The sequence below is a fragment of the Protopterus annectens genome, chromosome 12.part0 (genome assembly GCF_019279795.1).
Source record: "Protopterus annectens isolate FY-2018-M chromosome 12.part0, PAN1.0, whole genome shotgun sequence".
Lineage (NCBI taxonomy): Eukaryota > Metazoa > Chordata > Ceratodontiformes > Protopteridae > Protopterus > Protopterus annectens.
The window spans coordinates 852,362,299-852,380,535 of NC_056746.1; positions in this window are offsets into that span (position 1 = coordinate 852,362,299).

Consider the following 18,237-nt stretch of genomic DNA (forward strand, 5'->3'; position numbering starts at 1 on the left):
CACATAATACAGCTGGAAACCTATCAAAGAAGGGACACTTTAATATTAGCACTGCTAACTTGAGCAGCTGACAAAATAAAAGAATCTACATGCATTTCTGAAATAAAAATAATCTATAACTCTAATTATTACAGTTATTTCTTAATTGTAAACCCTCCATGTTTTCTTCCAAAATTGCTGTTTTGCGGAGGGATTATTATTTGAGCCAAAATCAGAGACATTTGAGAGGTTTGGCTATGCCTAATTCTATAAAGCAATTTATTTGCATGTACCTCTCAACCTGTTAATGCAATAAATCTGGACAAGGCCAAATATATTGGGGAAACATATAAACAGTGCTAAAAATTGCTCTAGTATAAACAGAGACAGATGATAGAACAACAGGTCTTACTTTAGCATGCATTTTTCTGAAGGTTATGAAGTCTGAAACTCAGTGTGTCATTAGTGACTTAATTCCTAAATGATTTGCCAGAAAACCACAAATTTTATGAGGAACAAACCAAAAATAAGAAGCAAAAATCTATTCATTCTTTGAAAATCTGGACAGTTGAGAGGTATAGTTCAGCTGGGGCTGTCTAAGTTTGCTGCCCTTCCCCCTCACAAAATCATGGTCGAAAGGAGCCTCCCCCTACAGCCATTCCAATGATCCATTACTTGGCTATTTCACTCCATTTACCATAAACACTAATGTGCATACTGATTTACTTCTATGATGATTTGGACTTCATTTGAAAGTTTTATTTTGCATTTTACAGCACAAACACTAAGACATCTGCTAAACAAACTTAGCATTAAAACTTTTCTGCCCTTGAAACTCACATTCATTGAAACAGCATTAAAACCCACATTCCCCACATTCAAAGAAAATACATTTTACCAGTGGCAGATAAAGATTAATTCTGGGCTGTTTTCAAATCATAGGCCCCTTGCATATGAAACATACATGTGCTTTTTGATACACCTTCCTATTGTTTTGAACATTTTTCCAGTAAACAATGAAACAAAACGCATGCACCAATAATGACAAAACTGCCCAATTCAGAACATTTCCATCATAGAAGTCTACTCAAACTTCTACAGTCCACCATTATCAGTAAATATGCACAATTATACAGTCCACCATTATCAGTAAATATTCACAATCTCTGAAGTAAAAAAAGTCATCTAAATAATTCCACATTAAAAAATTTGTAACTAATGAAGAGGTTGCTGCTAGCAAGCACCTTTATATTTCATGGTTTCATCGAAAAATAAAGTGTCTGATGCCCCTGAGGAATAAATTGCCTACATTACATTAAAAATGATAAGCTAGTAATATTGCAATAGGAAATGGATGGCAAACTGATAACAGGCTCATAGTTAGTATCTTAACTTTTTCAGTACAGCAGCATTCACCCCTTGTGGGAGTAGAACCAACAACCTTCTGCATCAAAAGCAAGTACACAAGTTGGCATAGTGGTATTGCTGACTTAGCATAAGCAGCACTAAACTTCTCTTCACCTGCAGCTCTCAGCTCCTTGTAAAATCTACTCAATACTCAACTGCATCTCAACTTCGCAGCACAAGAAATCTGGAAAAAGCCAAATTTATAGGGGGGGGGGGTCAAAAGGCAGGCCAAAAACCAGGGACACATTAAACATTGCTTGTATAATCTTGGAAAGTTGCTAGAATAAAATGCTGTGTTACCACCATACATTTTACTGCCAAGGTCCCTGTGCAAAAGAGTCAGAGCAACATACCACTATGCCAAATCACCTGCTTTGTGAAAGAAAATGCTGTTACCACCATACATTTTACTGCCAAGGTCCCTGTGCAAAACAGTCAGAGCAACATACCACTACGCCAAATCAGCTGCTTTGTGAAAGAGAGGAAGACTGAAACTTAAATGGCTATCATTTAATGAATTCAGTTCTCACCATAGCTGTCAACCTCTTAGTACAAAACACCTGGACAAACGCAGTAATGAGGGAATACAGCCCTCAGACATATTCAGTGAATTCAGTTCTTGCCACAGTTGTCAACCTTAGCACAAAAAACCTGGACAAAGCCAATAATGGGGTAATACAGTTAAAAAAATAAGGATACATTTCAAATATTCATCTTATAAACTTAGAAAATTGCTACAATAAAAGGTTGTGTTACTATGGATTTTCTGAAGAATATGAAGTCTGAAATTCAAATGCCTGTCAATTTTACTTCTGATGGAACAAAAACAATTTTCAGCAGAGGCCCATGGAGAAATACTGCAGACATGTCTTTGTAAAATGGCAGGACACCAGAGCAAATCCACACAAACACAGGAATGAGATGCAGACTCCACACAGAAGGCACCTCAGCCAAGAATCAAACCAGAAAACCTATAGCTGTGAGACAACAATGCTACCACTGCACCATCAAATATGTAAGGAATTAAACATTCAGAAACCTGAAGTCTGAAATTCAAATGCCTGTCAATTTTATTTAACATTTGTTAATCAGGACAATCTGACTTGGAACAAAAAAACAATTTTCAGCAGAGGCCCAGGAAGAAATAATGCAGACATGTCTTTGTAACATGGGAGGACACAAAAGCAAACCCACACAAACACCGGGAGAAGATGCAGACCCCACACAGAAGGCACCCCAGCAAAGAATCAAACCTAAGAACATGCAGCTGTGAGGCAACAATGCTACCACTGCCCCATCAAATATTAAGCACTGCAACATTTAGAAACCACAGATATTATGAGGAACAGACCAGATCAAATATGAGGCAAAACTCTGCAATTTTTTTTTTATAAATGATGGTGGGTAGGGAATTCAGGTCCTTAACACCTGCATACAAGGTACAGGGTTCAAGCCTGGGTATCTCTACCCACCACCATTTGTTCTCCCTAGCCACCAGTATATAGTAACTGGGGCATTACACACACACACACACACACACTGACACACACTCCTACCAGCCAAGCTAAACCAGCGATCAGCTCCTTCACACACATTCCTACCAGCCAAAGTAAACAACTAGATCAGCGACCTCCAACCAGCAATCAGCTCAGCCCAAATGAGAACACCACCGATCAGCTCCTTCAGTGACCTGGTATGCTGTTGAAAAAGGCGGATGTAAGTAGGCCCTCTTTCTTTCCCTCCAGTACAAGTCTTTTGAGTGTGTACCTTTAACCCCTAGTGGGTGTGGCCTAAGCCTTTAAAAATGAAGTTATCACCTTACAATTCTAATAAATACTCGTTGACAGAGGTCAAATATCAGTACAATTGTGTTTTTCATCATGTATGCTTCAAGATAAAATATTGTGATACCTTGTATGTAGTGTGGTTTTGGAATTATATATGCAAGTATGAACAAGTAATATTTGACACCTAGAGGAGCAGTAGGGGGTAACTGCAGATGCACCTGGAGGCGTCACTCAGATGGTTAGTGGTGCCATTAGTATATCGATCATGTTGTTGGGTTTTCTGAGTACTAGACAGCTTCAGAAATCAAATGTCATGGGGGGGTGTTGTGTGTGAAGCTTGAAAATAGGGACATACTTTCAAAAATAGGTACATCATACACAGGTGTAAATTGGGCTGAAAAGCGAAAATAAGGCCAGTTGAGAGGTCTGGTAGAAGGAAACAGATACTGTACAATGAGTCACAAATGTTAAGTATTAATAATTAAACTGAACTAGTTCCTTCAAGTTCTAACGCACTGAAGACAGAATTTTCCTGAATCAACTTGTCAGAATCCCGGTGCAATGAAAAGCCTAAAACTAGTTGTTTCTTACATGGGGAAAACCAAACCTGTACTCTCTCATAGAGGGGCAAGTCTCACACATCCAGAAAACCTAAACATACCAGTTCCATTGTTTCAAAAATGTGAGGAAAATGGGAATTCTTAAAACAAAGGAATTACTTCCAGCCAGTGAACACTTAGAAACTGCCTTTGTAGTGCTTCCCTGTGGAAAAGATATACACGTTCTCCTTAGTTTAATAAAAAAAATCCCATCTGGTCAGGACCGAGGGGGATATTTTCACTGCTTTCTCCCCTCAAATCCTTATTTTCACATCATTCAAAATATGTTTACATTTTTTCTTTAGTTGTTTTTTTTTTCTTAAACTATAAATAAAGTTCTCAAAACTTAAGAGTTTCAGCAAGTGTTTTAATAATTTTTGCATAAAAATCTCTATTCTTCACATACTTGGCCTTCACTTTATTTTTCATACTAGCTTTCCCCCTTGATTAACTGTTAACACTGTTTTGTCACTTAATACATTTTCTCAGCATTCTCTAGTATTACCTTAGTGAACCGGACCCTATATAGGTAAATCCTTCCTTCCCTTGAGTTGAGATTGACTCACACTCAGTCACGAATCAGTCCACAACTGAAACTGTTTGATTCTTGCTCTTTTCCCAGCACATAAAGCCCGGGAAGAGAGCAACAACCAATCAACAGCATTTAGCCCAAGCATGTCATGTACGTGCCTGCGGACATCACAGTCCAAACCCCTTACAATTCTATGTGGTTTGGAACTGCATAGACTGCTGGGCATCACACTGATGCCTTCATTCCCTCACCGGGCTGCAACAAAAAAAAAAAAAAAAAAAAAAAAAGTCTTTATTTAAAACCACCGCAACCTGCGGCGGTTAAAGTGCACATGCGCGTACTTGCCGAGGCAGGAAGGAACCTGCCGAGTTGCGGAGCGGAGACACAGTAAACAAAAATAAATAAATAAATAATACACTGCGTCACTAGTTCACTACTATGCAAAAATGTACTTTTTCTGTTTTTTCTTGAGGGGGCTGCAGTCCGGCAGTCTGATGCCACGAGCCGCCCCTGGTATTTATCCAAAAAACCTTGTCATTCACGATGACCCAAGCCTCTTTTCTATATGTGATTTGTGAAAAATATGTCCCAATACATGTAAAAGCTATGCTATCTAAGGGGACTGTAAATTCACTAAACATTCAGAGAGTCCTTGTGGATGAGATCATTTGTATCAATATAAATAAAAATAGATCCATACTGCCTTACATTAAGGCATTCTAAGACCTGTCTCACATCTTTTATTTTTGCTCCTGGCAAACATAACACTATTTGATATTCATTATCTTCTCTGCAAATTTACGTACCATTTCCTCAAATAATTGAATCTCCAGTTACAGGAATATTCTTTCTGACCAGATCTGAAGAATCTTTATAGGTTCATAGGTTTATAGGTTGGTACTAGGCTATCAGCCCTAGGGCCTATACAAGCCTAGCCATAACAATTCCCTGGATATTTCTTCCCACAATATTTAGTTTCCTGGACCCCTGTCTAGCAGGGCGACCAACGTGATCACCGGGGTGAACTTACCATCTCCCATCCAATCATCAAGGTTCCCCCCAAAGAGGGCCAAGGAGGCACTCTGCTCAACATGCATATGCAGTCTATTCCAGAGTATGGGGAGTCTCTGGGCATGAACCCATCCCTCCAGCATGTTCCGTTCACTGTGATGACAAGGTTTAGATCCCTGGAGCGTGTGGCTCTGAGGGACCGGGATTTCCTTAAGTGGAGCATGCCCAACAGCTCAGGGCCCGACATGGCCCTGCATGCCAAGCAGAGATTGCCTCTGAGCAGATGACATGCCACAGAGCATGGCCAGAGTGTTTCCAGACAGTCAGCCCAGGACATCTGCTCTAGGCTCATGATTCTCCTAGTGAGGCACCTCTGTGGCCCCTCCAGCCCCTGCAGATGTCATGCGAAGCACACACCAAATGGGGCGCCGCACTCCACAATGGGTCCAAGGAGGAATGAGTATAGTGGGACAATGACCTCCCTTCCTCCAGATGAAAAGCCCCTAGTGATGAGGTGTGCCACACAGAAGGACTTCCTGACCACTGTGGCGATGTGGCCATCGAAGGTGAGGCCAATGTCCACCTGTGTCGCTAAGTATCTCATCACACTTTCAGTCTGAAGTGCACTGCCACTCATGTGGTAATTCATGGGCACACTGCTTTTCCCAAAGGGGATAACCATACACTTCCCGGCACCAAGCTTGAGCCCATGGCTCTTGGCACCAAGCATCTGCCTCTGCAAGGCCCCTTTGTAGAATATCCACATAATTTGGGGATTCAACAATGGCTCCCAGTTTGTAGTCACCTGCGAACCCTGCCAGCCAGAGTCCCCCAGTGCTGGCTTGTACCCCAGAAAAGCAGACACCAAATAAGAGCAGTCCCAGGAATGAACCCTGAGGTACCCCACCTGTCACTTGTCTGGAGCTGGATTTGGAATCGGCTACTTTTACAGTGTGGGTTCTGTCAGTAAGCCAGCCAGCAACCCATCAAGTGATGCAGGGGCCCAGCCTAGCAAGCTTATCCATGATTCCAGAGTGGGGGATGGTGTTGAAGGCCCTGGTGAGGCCCAGATAGATTGTGTGAAGCACCTCACCCTCATCCACAGCTCTGGAGACTGATTTGAAAAAGTCAATCAGGATCAGGAGACAAGATCAGCCCTTCACAAACTCAAACTGGGTGGGGTCCTATGCTTGAAGGCTGCCAATGTCCCCATCCATAAGTTCCATGATAAGGCATTCCATGCCCCCGCAGACCAGGCTCGTCAGACTGATGCAATGGCAGTTCCCGGGATCCAAGGTGGATCCCCCCTTGTGGAGTGGGATAACTGCAGCTGTGCGCCACTCAGTGGGCACGAAGCCTGAGATGAGGCTATGATTAAACATGACACTTAGGTGAGGTGCCAGTTCATTTTGTTCATCTTATACATTTTTAAGTACTCTTTTATCTATGAGTGCCAGTTCATTTTGTTCATCTTATACATTTTTAAGCACTCTTTTATCCATGAATGCGGGATACTATCAAATGCTTTTTTGTAGTCAATCCATGCCATACTTAGATTCTTCCCCTTTTTACAGTTCCCCACTATGACTTTACTTAACAACAAATGATCCTTTGTTCCATATGACTTTCTTTTATTGCTCTTTTGTTCTACTGCCATAATTTGTGGCAACCCCTAACCGGGAAAAAGCCGAAAGACACAAACAAACAAACAAACAGTAATATCTGCTCTATCAATTGTTACAAAGGAATGATCTTCATCACCATTAGTCTTTTTAATCTCACTGTTTTCATTGTGTATTACATTTGCAAGCATCCAGCTGTCTTTGTACATCCACAGCTTGAGCCATGTAGTCAACATCTGTCTTTCTCCACTTTTTCCTTACAGTAATGTCCTTCATTCCTTCTACATTCAGTTTTGATTTTTTCCTATTCACCTGCCCCTTGCCTCTTTTCTGTTTTGGAAAAATGATGCTTTTTTGTAGACTGAAAGTTTTCTGATAGAAACATGTTATCATTGCCCGTAACCTGTGCGTTACACAACAAAGCAGTGTCCTTTTAATATGTATTCTCTTTGCTTTACAGACATCTATCAGATTCTTTTTTCTTTCTTGTTATTTAATGTGAACTTTTTCCTTTCTTTCTTTTTCATTTTCTTCTATAGACTCTGAATCCTTAGATTACTGAATACTTGTATCCAGAATTTCAAAGTTGTCAGTGATATTATCTTGTTCGATCAGGATTGAGTGATTTTTCAGACAATAGACATTTCCTTTTCTGTGTTCTGTTTGCTCTTTGCCTAATGTTATTTATCTCCTAAGTCCAATCATTAATATATGTAACAACAGTTCTCCAAGTTTTGCCAATTGCACACAAGTACAATCGGCATCAGTAAGTCTAGATTTACTATTAATAATGGCAAGCAAATCATCCAAGTTTTGATATGAGGAAGACAGATCACCAGTGTTATCAGGCATTTCTTTAAATATACATAACATTTAGCACACTGTACAAAATACTTGTGCTTTAGCAAATAATTAATGAGATGTTCATGTTCCTTATTCAGCTAAAAGAAAAGAATAATCAAAATCAGTTTCCACAGAATGCATAGAGATTTTTAATCAACTTATATGGAAAATATAAAATGAAGTACAGCAAACATGTTGCACTGATAAGTTGTGAAAGTCATACAAATTTGGAATTCCTTTACATTGTGCACAAATGCACACAGTAGCTTCTGCTCACCAACACTTGCAGTCACACTGAAGACAGGATTGTATAGATGAGCTCTAGACTGTCCTTTCTGCAGTATGTGTGATGTTATAGCTGACTTGGCCCCTTATGATGACTAGATCTTGACTCTCTAAAACCTATACCTCTCTAAAAACAAACAATGAAAACTACAGGTAAAACAACAAAATATAAACCAAAGTAAATCTTCTTGTCTACAAGTTATCTCTTCCTTCCTATAAATAGTGGAAAAGAGTGGTAAAAATAAAATATACATTCAAATAAAAACTTCTGTTGCCAGGCTAATGCACAGTCAATCACATACCAAGAAAGGATTGCTTAGATAAGCACTGAAAATTTCCTTGATGTTGATCAGCAGCAAATTTGAACTGTGTGATGAGTCTGGAGTGAGGAGGCATAGGCCATATTCTAATCTTAGAATAATGAGACCCTTAGCTAAGGCAGTCTTTGCCTCAGGAGTGCGATGGTTGAATATAGTGTAGCATGCTTTTAGCTGTGAGAGGACTTTTGCAATGTTTTATTAAGTATGATGGGAGATATTAAGAGATGAGTATAGTTGTAGCCCAAAATAATGGTAGGTTGTCTATTGTGGAATTATGGCTACATTTGTGTCAACTATGTTGATGGAATTGTTTGTGTTTACTTTTTTCTAGAGCCAAATAGCATAACCATGGGTCTACTTCACTTGTCCTAAATTTAATTTGACTGACACCCAACTGACCTAAGTTTCATTTGACCTAAAACTCATCTGACTGACACACATTTCATTGACATCTTACAATACTGAATTGCAAAATATTAAATCTTAAACCATAGACAAGCACACTTAGAACACCAATAACTAACCCTTTCCAGAACTTAAAAACTACTTACTAACCCTCATAACAGAAACAAGACAATGTACAATCAAACTAGGTGGGGGGCTTCCCCTCCCACACTCCCCCCAGAATTATATATACTTACTCCAGGGTCACACTACAGTGGGGAAAAGGGAATATACCTTTAACTTGCCTTACAGTACTCTGCACACTGCCACTATTGCTGAGAACGCACAAAACATTGCCAAAGTACTTTAGATACTTCACATAAAAATGTAAATAGAAACACCCACATTTAGAAACACTACAACACTACTTTCTATATGACAATTGGAATTCTAACACTCAGCACTATAAGTTACAAAATTCTTTTTATCACAAAGAAGTCACAGGTGAAGGAAAACCCACAACAAGTCTATGTCTTACTTGTCGGTGAAATGGGTGTCAGTCAAATGAGTTTTAGGTCAAATGAAATTTAGGTAAATTGGGTGTCGATCAAATGGGTTTCAGTCAAATGAAATTTAGGTCAAATGAAGTAGGCCACATAACCACAGATCCTAAGGGTTTAATGGAAGTTTATTGTCAAGGAAATAATTAAGCATAAAGGTGAAGTAATTTTGGTGAGTTTGTTCAATTTGTTTTACTGCAGGAGATGAGTGAAAAAGAAAGGTATTGCCAGTACATTCAACAAATGAGTTGGAGGGTATGACACTGTTTATGTCATTGATGAAAACTAATGCAAAAATTGTTCCATGTATTGATCCATGCGACAGCCAAGGAAGAAGGATCCAATAGTGGAGATCTGTCTGTCGTTTAATAAGGTAAAGGCCCAGTTAGATAGGTAACTTGAGAATCACTTAATAACATTAGTCTTAAAGCCTATTTTTTCAAGTTTTTCCAAGAGGTAGGATGTACCCTCAAAAGCCCTTTAAAGGTCAAAAATGCTCCTGCATAAAGATCTTCCTTGATTATAAGAGCTGTCATAGTGTTATGCCTTTAACGAATACCATTTTGTGCTTCTATGAGTGACTCGTATGTGTTTATATATTTAGTAATTTGGCTGTAAACTAATCACTCAAATAATTTTGTTTAGGGGCAGGTGATTGAGATCAGTTTGAAGTTTTCTGGCTTATTGGGGATTTGGTTTAGGTAGTAGGGCTATTAAAGCATGGTTAAAGTAAAATGGGAAGATTGAAAATATGGGCTAGAAGTTTTGAAACCAAATGTTAGCCATGTTTTAGGAAGAAGGGCTGCAGTGCATTAAGGTTGGGGTTGTGTTTCTTCTTGAATATTTAGAGAAGATCAGCCAGGAAAAAGCAAAATTTCACCAACCAGAAGAACAAACATTAGAAGCAAAGAAAGAGAATTACAGGTGCTAAATCCAGTAAAATACTATTTATTGGTAAGTGCTTTCATCAGGTTTAAAATCACCAAACTTCTTCAGACACCATTTTACAAACATGCCCAGCCATGACCAGCCATTTATACCAGTGTCATAACTACCAGCAGTCAATGACATCAAGTAAACACCCCCGTATGATTCATTTGAAACATTTGAAAATTCAGGAACCTACAAGTTTAAAAAAACAGGAACCTACAAGTTTTAAAAAATGCATGTTCCTTAAAGAGACATTCACATCACCATTAATGTTGCATTACATCCATCTACCATTTAAATTTATACGTTACACAACATTTCTACTGCTAAAGAATGTAATTCTATCTATCATAGGCTTTTAATTTAAGCAAGCTAGAAATGGACACCATATCATTTAATCCTGGTGGACAACTAGCATTCAAATAAATCTGCCACCATACCTCTTTCTCTTCTAAATATAGCTTCCATGGGCCCCCATGAGCTTCACTTTGTATCTGCTGTAATACTGCAAATTTAAACATTTTTGGAATTGTGTACCGACCATGACATAAAATATATGCAGCCTGACAAGGGGGGAGTGGGATAGTAGTTATGCAATGGGACGATTATGTACAAAGAATGTTTCAAGTTTTGTGTAGTGAGACTTATAGTGAAGCTTCTTTAAATGAAGTAAATGTGGCTTATAGGAAAACTGATTATCTGTACAAAAAGCACTTACCAATGAACGGCATTTTACTGGATTTAGCACCTGTGGTTCTCTTCCTTTGCTGCTAATTTTTGTTCTTCTCTTTAGAGAAGATCCTTAACTGATTTTGCAGTGATCTGTTTAAAGTAAAAATAGAAAGAAAGTTTTCTGAGGTGGTTTGACTTCTAGAGATGGAGGGCTGCCCTACTGAGGGTTAAACAGGTGTACAAGATGGGATGTTAGTAATACACTCTGAATTGTTGCAGCATTTTGTTGCTTATTATAATGCATTTTCTTGAAGGTGTATGTTGGTGGGAGTTAGCAATTTCTTTAATGGTTGTTAGAACCCTTTAGGATTGAATAGGTTCATAGGTTCATAGGTAGGTACTAGGCTATTGGCCCTAGGGCCTATATAAGCCTAGCCAAACGGTACCCTGGCTTTTGCCACCCAAGAAAATGATTTTCCTGTGCCCCTGTCAAGCAGAGCCACAGAAGTGATTCCCAGGGTAAATTTCCTATCTCCCATCCAATCATCAAGATTTTTCTTGAAGAGTGCTAATGAGGATCTATGTTTGATATAGATAGGTAGTTTGTTCCAGAGTATGGGAAGTCTCTGGGACAGGACTCTATCCCTCCAGCATGTTCTGTTTATTGTGGTGACATGGATTAGGTCCCTAGACCGTGTAGCTCGGAGGGACTGGGATTTCTTTACGTGGAGCATGTCCAACAGCTCTGGGTTTGACATAGCTTTGTATGTTAGGCAGAGATCGCCTCTGAGTAGTCAATATGTGACAGAGTAAAGCTGGAGTTTTTTGAGACAGTCTGCATAGGGCATCTGTTTGAGGCCAGTAATCTTCTTTGTGAGATATTTCTGTGGCCGTTCCAGTTGTTGTAGATGTCTTGTTAGGTACATCCCAAAAGGGGTGTTGTACTCTATAATGGGTCTAATGAGTGATGAGTAGAGGGGAACAATGACCTCTTTTTTCCTGGATGAGAAACCTTAATGATGAGGTGTGCCATGTAGAAGGATTTTCTGACTACTGTGGCAATGTGATTATCAAAGGAGAGACTTCTGTCCACCTGTGTCCCAAGGTCTCTTATCACACTTTCGGTGTTAAGTAGACTACCGCCTATGTGGTAGCTCATGGGTACAAAGTTTTTACCAAAAGGGATGACAATGCACTTTTTGGCATTGAGCTTGAGGCCATGGCTTTGAAACCAGGCATCTGTCTCAGTGAGGCCCTTTTGTAGGATGTCCACATCTTTGGGAGTTTTGATTATGGCTCCAAGTTTGCAGTCATCTGCGAACTTTGTTAGCCAAAGACCTTCTGTGTTAGCCTGTACTTCAGAGAAGTAGATACCAAACAGGAGAGGACCTAGGACTGAACCCTGTGGTACTCCACTTGTCACTGGTCTGAAGTTGGATTTAGACTCTGCTACTTTCACAATGTGAGTTCTGTCAGTGAGCCAGTTGGCAACCCATCTTGTGACATACAGGTTTATACCTAGTTTAGTGAGTTTGTCTATAATTCCAGAGTGGGGGATGGTGTTGAAAGCCTTGGCGAGATCTAGGTAGGCTGTGTGAACCACCTTACCCTCATCTATGGCTTTGGTGACCACTTCATAGAAGTCTATCAGGTTTAGGAGACATGATCTGCCTTTTCCAAACCTGAACTGGGTAGGGTCCAGGGTTTGGAGATTACCGATGTCATTGTTTATAAGTTCCATGATGATGCACTCCATAGCCTTGCATACCAGGCTCATCAGGCTAATGGAGCAGTAGTTCCTGGGGTCCATGGTGGCTCCCCCTTTGAGGAGTTGAATAACCATTGCTGTGCTCCATTCTGTGGGCACAAAGCCTGAGGTGAGGCTATGATTGAACATGGTAGTTAGGTGGGGTGCCATTTCGTTCTGTAGTTCATGTAGAATGCAGCCTGGGATGTTGTCAGGTCCCATGGATGCTGTGTTCTTGGCCTTGAAGAGTGTGTTTTTACCTGTGGAGCCATGATTACAGGTACTTTGCATTCTTCCGGTGTAGAGATGGGCCCTTTAGGGGATGAGAGAGGGGTAAAGTTAGCACTGAACCTATCTGCGAGGATGTTGGCAATATCAGTTGGTTCTGTATATTTAGTGCTATTGTGCTGTAACTCAGAGCAGATCTGAGTGTTGCCATTGAGATTCTTGACATAGCTATAGAATGCTTTGTGGTTGTCTTTAGAATCCGTGGCGATTTTGTTTTCGTAACTAGCTTTGGAGGATTTTATGAGGGATCTCAGCTTCTTACTGAGGCTGACCACGGAGTTCCTCCAATCATGGGATTTTACTCTTTTTTGCAACAGTTTCTTTCTTCTGTTGTAGAGTTTGTTTATAGCAGGGGACCACCAGATTGGCTTCCTTTTTTTGGAGGATAGCATCTTGGTTCTGTTAGGGATAGCACGATCCATGTACTCGTGTAAGTGCTTATAAAGTGCAATTGTATAGGATTCAGCAGTCGTATCTCTATGAGATTAATTCTTATTTGTTTTAAAGATAGGTTGTTATGATGTCCTTGATCATAAGTTTACACTTTTTTCTTAATGAGAGGAGACCACGAGATACTTTTTACTGGGAAGTATGTTTCCATGTTTTTTCCAAGCAAATATGAGGCTTTAATTGTCTAAGTATGGAGGAAATTCAGGGCAAATAACTATCTCTAACTATTTTATTTATAAGAAAGATACTTTACTGAAAGAGTTGGTTAGAGTTGTGCTGAAGAAGTTGATGGCTTTGCTGAGCTCATTTTCCTGCACAATGGTATTAAGCTCAGAGTACAGAATTTCTTCCTTTTATTTGGGAAAACATCTGGTTTGTATAATTTTATTGGGTTTGAGAGACTTGAAAGAATGAATTCCTGAGATGGGACAGCTGCCACTTTGAGAATTAGAAACAATAGCAATGTGACATAGTCTGTGAGGAATGTTAGTGATTATGAATTTAAGGATGGAGAAAAATTTGTTAGTGGACTTGAACCTGGAAGGTTTGTCTGTTATCTGTGTCACTCTGTTTAGTGAAAAAATCTGTTGATTAGAGCCCAGTTGTGACTATCATATCAAGATTAATATCTGGCAACAGTAAACACTTTATTTTTTGATAAACTGAAAATGTCAATTGCATTATTTTCCAGTGATGACAGTTTTCTTGGGACATACTTGGGTTTTAACATAGATTTTTGAGACATATGCCAATAGCACCTTAGAGCAATGAGGAGTTCAGTGTTCTTCATTGACTAGATAATCTGACAACCTTAAATGCTTTATTTTACTTTTATTTGTTTTATTAATTTATATTTGTTTACCAGGGTAGTACACTGATCTCAGTGGACCATTTACAGGCTCGGCCAGCTTTATAAATTTGCTATTCAAACAATGCAGTCTCAAGCTGAAAAGTTTAAATCCACTTTTTATTTAAGTTCTATATTTTGTAGAAGCTGAATCATTGGACCATTGTTTTCCAGATATAGGTAGTTGCCATCATGTTAACTGAATGGAAAATGCTGATATCTACAATTTGGAAGGTATTATGCATGAAATAAATGATTCTAGAAAATATATTCATTTTAGTAGTAGTGTTTCTAATACTGGAAACTGAATTTGTTCTCTAGTTCATAATCTCTTGTATCTTGTTCTAAAGCTGAAGTAAGATTCAAGGCCATGGTGGTACTAGAGCTGACTGGGTATTAGATACATAGATATTTATTATGATTAATTGTTGCAGTCCTTACTTCTCCTATAGAGAACTGGATTTATAATGATGACTAAAGCACATAAGCATTGTTTGGTCAAGTTTAGTTTACAGTTTGGAATTGCAGCAAACTCATTTATTACCCTTAGAATAATAGGCACACGGGGACATTGCTATATAAAGCATCATGTAATCTGCACAGACTGTTGAAAGGGTTTTCACATATTGTAAGTAAATACTATAAATCTGAAAATGTTGTTATACTGAATAGAAGGTAAGATCTATGTAATAGTTAAATAAATGTGAGCATAACAGACAGCCCTGTGGTGTGCTTGCAGCAACACAAGCTGGCCAAGCTAGCCCCCCCTCCATTAAAAATAATTATTGTTAATGTGCTGCTTATTGATAGCTTCTATGCAAACAGGGAAAATGTAAGGTTTCTAATACATTTTATAATAAAAGGAATTTTTTCTCTGTCAAAGGTCTATCTGGAACAATTATTGCTGCATTACTGACTTTTTATATGGTGATTCAAAATTAGTTGTAAAGTCATGTTGTTATGTTGGCTGAACTTGTGACAAATCCCGAATGAAAATGAGATTTTAAATAATTCTCCAGTGATCTAAACTTTCTGCCATTGTTGTGGCATGCATTTTAATGTCTAATTTAATAGGGGAGACTGGGCAGTGATTTCTTATTTGAGTAATGATTTTTGTATATTTGCAGTTAAAAATATATAAGGCAAGTTCAAGTAAGGGTCGTGCATTCCCCAATTTATTGTAATATTGTAATCTAAGATATCAGTAATAATATACAAACAGTAGTGGCATGTGAATCATTTGGCCAGGTGAAATAAAGATTCCACCATTATCTTGCTATTCTGCCAACCTAATATATCAGAGATCTACAAAGCCTTAGTAACTATATAGTAGTAGGGTCATTCTACAAAGTCACAAATGCTAACTTCACCATACAACCTTCTTTCATCTTAAATGGCTTTCAGCTAAGGACATCTCTCCTCAGCTAGCCTCCAAACTTCCTTCTAGAATCACACTGCATAATCTTCAGTTCTAAATCAACTTTATCCCCTTCTCCGCAGACCACAAAATTCAGTAGCTTCTAGTAATTGAATTTTTCCTTTTCTTACTCCAAAAGTATGGGATAAAGTACCTCCTGAAGTCAGCAACAGTGCAACCGTTAAACTACATTTCAAATGAAAAGCTATTCTAAAATATATTTCATCCTGCCCCTGTTTTATGTAGTCCTCAGGGATTTAAATTGTAGTTCTTTTTAATTAAGTCTTTCCCATCTCATTCATGATATGTCTCTTATTCTAATCTGAGGTCTTTATTTAAGCAGATGACACCACCTTACTCTGTATGATTCTAATCCTCAAAGTAATAATTTTCTCTTTTGCTGACCCTCTATAACTTAGGTATTTTATATTTACAGTCATTTATTATATTAATACTGTTACCTTGTATATGTACCTTATATGTGTACATGTACATGTACATATAGTTTTGCATTTCACATTTTTTGTTATTCTTCACTGTGCAAAGTTCGCAACCTTTGACATATTTCCCTTTTAGAAAGTCATAACTGGACTGGGGCAAAGGGGCACAAGCTATTAAAGGACATGATCGGAGGACTTTTTGTTCTCAGTGTTGGCTAGGAGTGCCAATTGGGGAACTGCTCTGGTGTCATTTGATCTAGCTACAACTGCCTTTTCATATGAAATGTAAGACTTTTGTTCATTGCGCTGCATCCATATACTTATTTATATCATTGTGCAAAATGTTTGCCACATTTGAGAATGGTTTAATTTGTAACTTTTAATAACATTTCTGCTGTTATGTGCCTGGGCAGTAGCAGAAATTGATCCTTTCTGGATTAGTCCACTGTATCAAACAAATAAATGATAACTATATAAATAAAATAAACATTTCCTGCAAAGGTGCTATAGAAAGCTGATGGCTACACATCTGCTCACATTCTTACCATAGATAGCTACTAATACCTCAATTTTCTGAACTGCTGAGTGGATAAAGCTTTTGATCTATTTAGAGAAGTTTAAGTTGGTGTGCGGAGTCTGCATGTCCTCCCTGTGGTCGCGTGGGTTTCCACCAGGTGCTCCGGTTTCCTCCCACATCCCAAAGATATGCTGTAGGTTGATTGGACACTCTAAATTGGCTCTAGGCATGAGTGTGTGCATGTGTGTTCCTTCTATGGAAGGTTGGGCGCCAGGCTGGCAACTCAACACTGTACTCCACTATCATGAGCAGACAGGTGATCCACTGTGGCGAAACCCTAACCGGGAAAAGCCGAAAGAAGAAGAAGAAGAGAAGTTTAAGCTGGTATAATTGCTCTGATATTCCACAATGTCTGAGTCTGTAGTGTTTGAATTCAGATTACTATAGATAAACTGATAAGCATAAAATCTTCAGATAAAGTCCTGCTGTGGCTTCCTATTGAAATGTCAGTGCTTGAAATGCTGAGTGCCAAAAACAAACAAAAAAAAAAGACCCAAAACACAGGAGAAGAGTGAATCTTGAAAGTTCAAGCCCTCCACAACCCCTAAACTTATATATACCAACTATGAGATTGCCATACTTCAGATAAAGGGAATATTCTGAGAAATGGCATCTTGGACTTTGTGTATACAAGTCCGATCTTTCAACCATTCAGTCTTTGCATTTGGGGACCCACTCTAGTGGGTCCTGACATTTCAAATAGTTACCTCCTTGAGTTTATGCATTGGTCTGTCTTCCTTGAATATGGATTGAGTATATTTTTAAGCATCTTGTTTTTAGTTAGCTAGTAAATGTATAAGCATTTGCTCCTGTTCTATGTATTTAGGGCACATTCTGTATTAAAACCTGTATAATCAGCTGTGTATGACATCAGTAGTGGAGCCTAGTGTTCTGTGAGGCTGACCTGCATTATTTCAGCTCTTTCTAAGTTCACTGTCAAGATACATTGTGTCTGTTTTCTTTTGTTGAATACAAAACCAGGATTATAAAGTCACTTCAGACAGATGATTTAAAACTTTTCTACTTGACATCAATAGGTATATCTTTATCATGGGGATAGCAATGAAATTCACTTAGTCTTTCATTTGTGATTTTATGGGCCCTCGTGGCATAAAGATCAGAGGAATTTGGTCTCTGTTTGCTTACTTAAACAGGAGACTTCACATAAACAGATTAGAACTAGCCAAATGATCAGAGAAAACTCTGGTAACTATTCTCACATTTTGTGTCTGTGAAAAAGTGCCTAACATGAGAATGTAGTTTATTATTGACCAAAATGTATGAACCTGGGAATAAAATAAGAATTCTGTTCAGAGTGGAAAGTATGTTCTGCATGTGTTAGCCAGATTACAAATTACCTGAGCTTTCCAAGAGCTTCTGCATTAGAGTTACTTGGTGAAATATTAGTGGTGAGCTCGAGAAAATTTAGTTATAGAGTCCAGTCTCCGGTCAAAACAATTAAGAGAGATTTAAATATTTATGCTGGTTGACTGGAAAATGTGATTTAATTTGGCAGGGAGCTTATACTGAGGCAGATAAT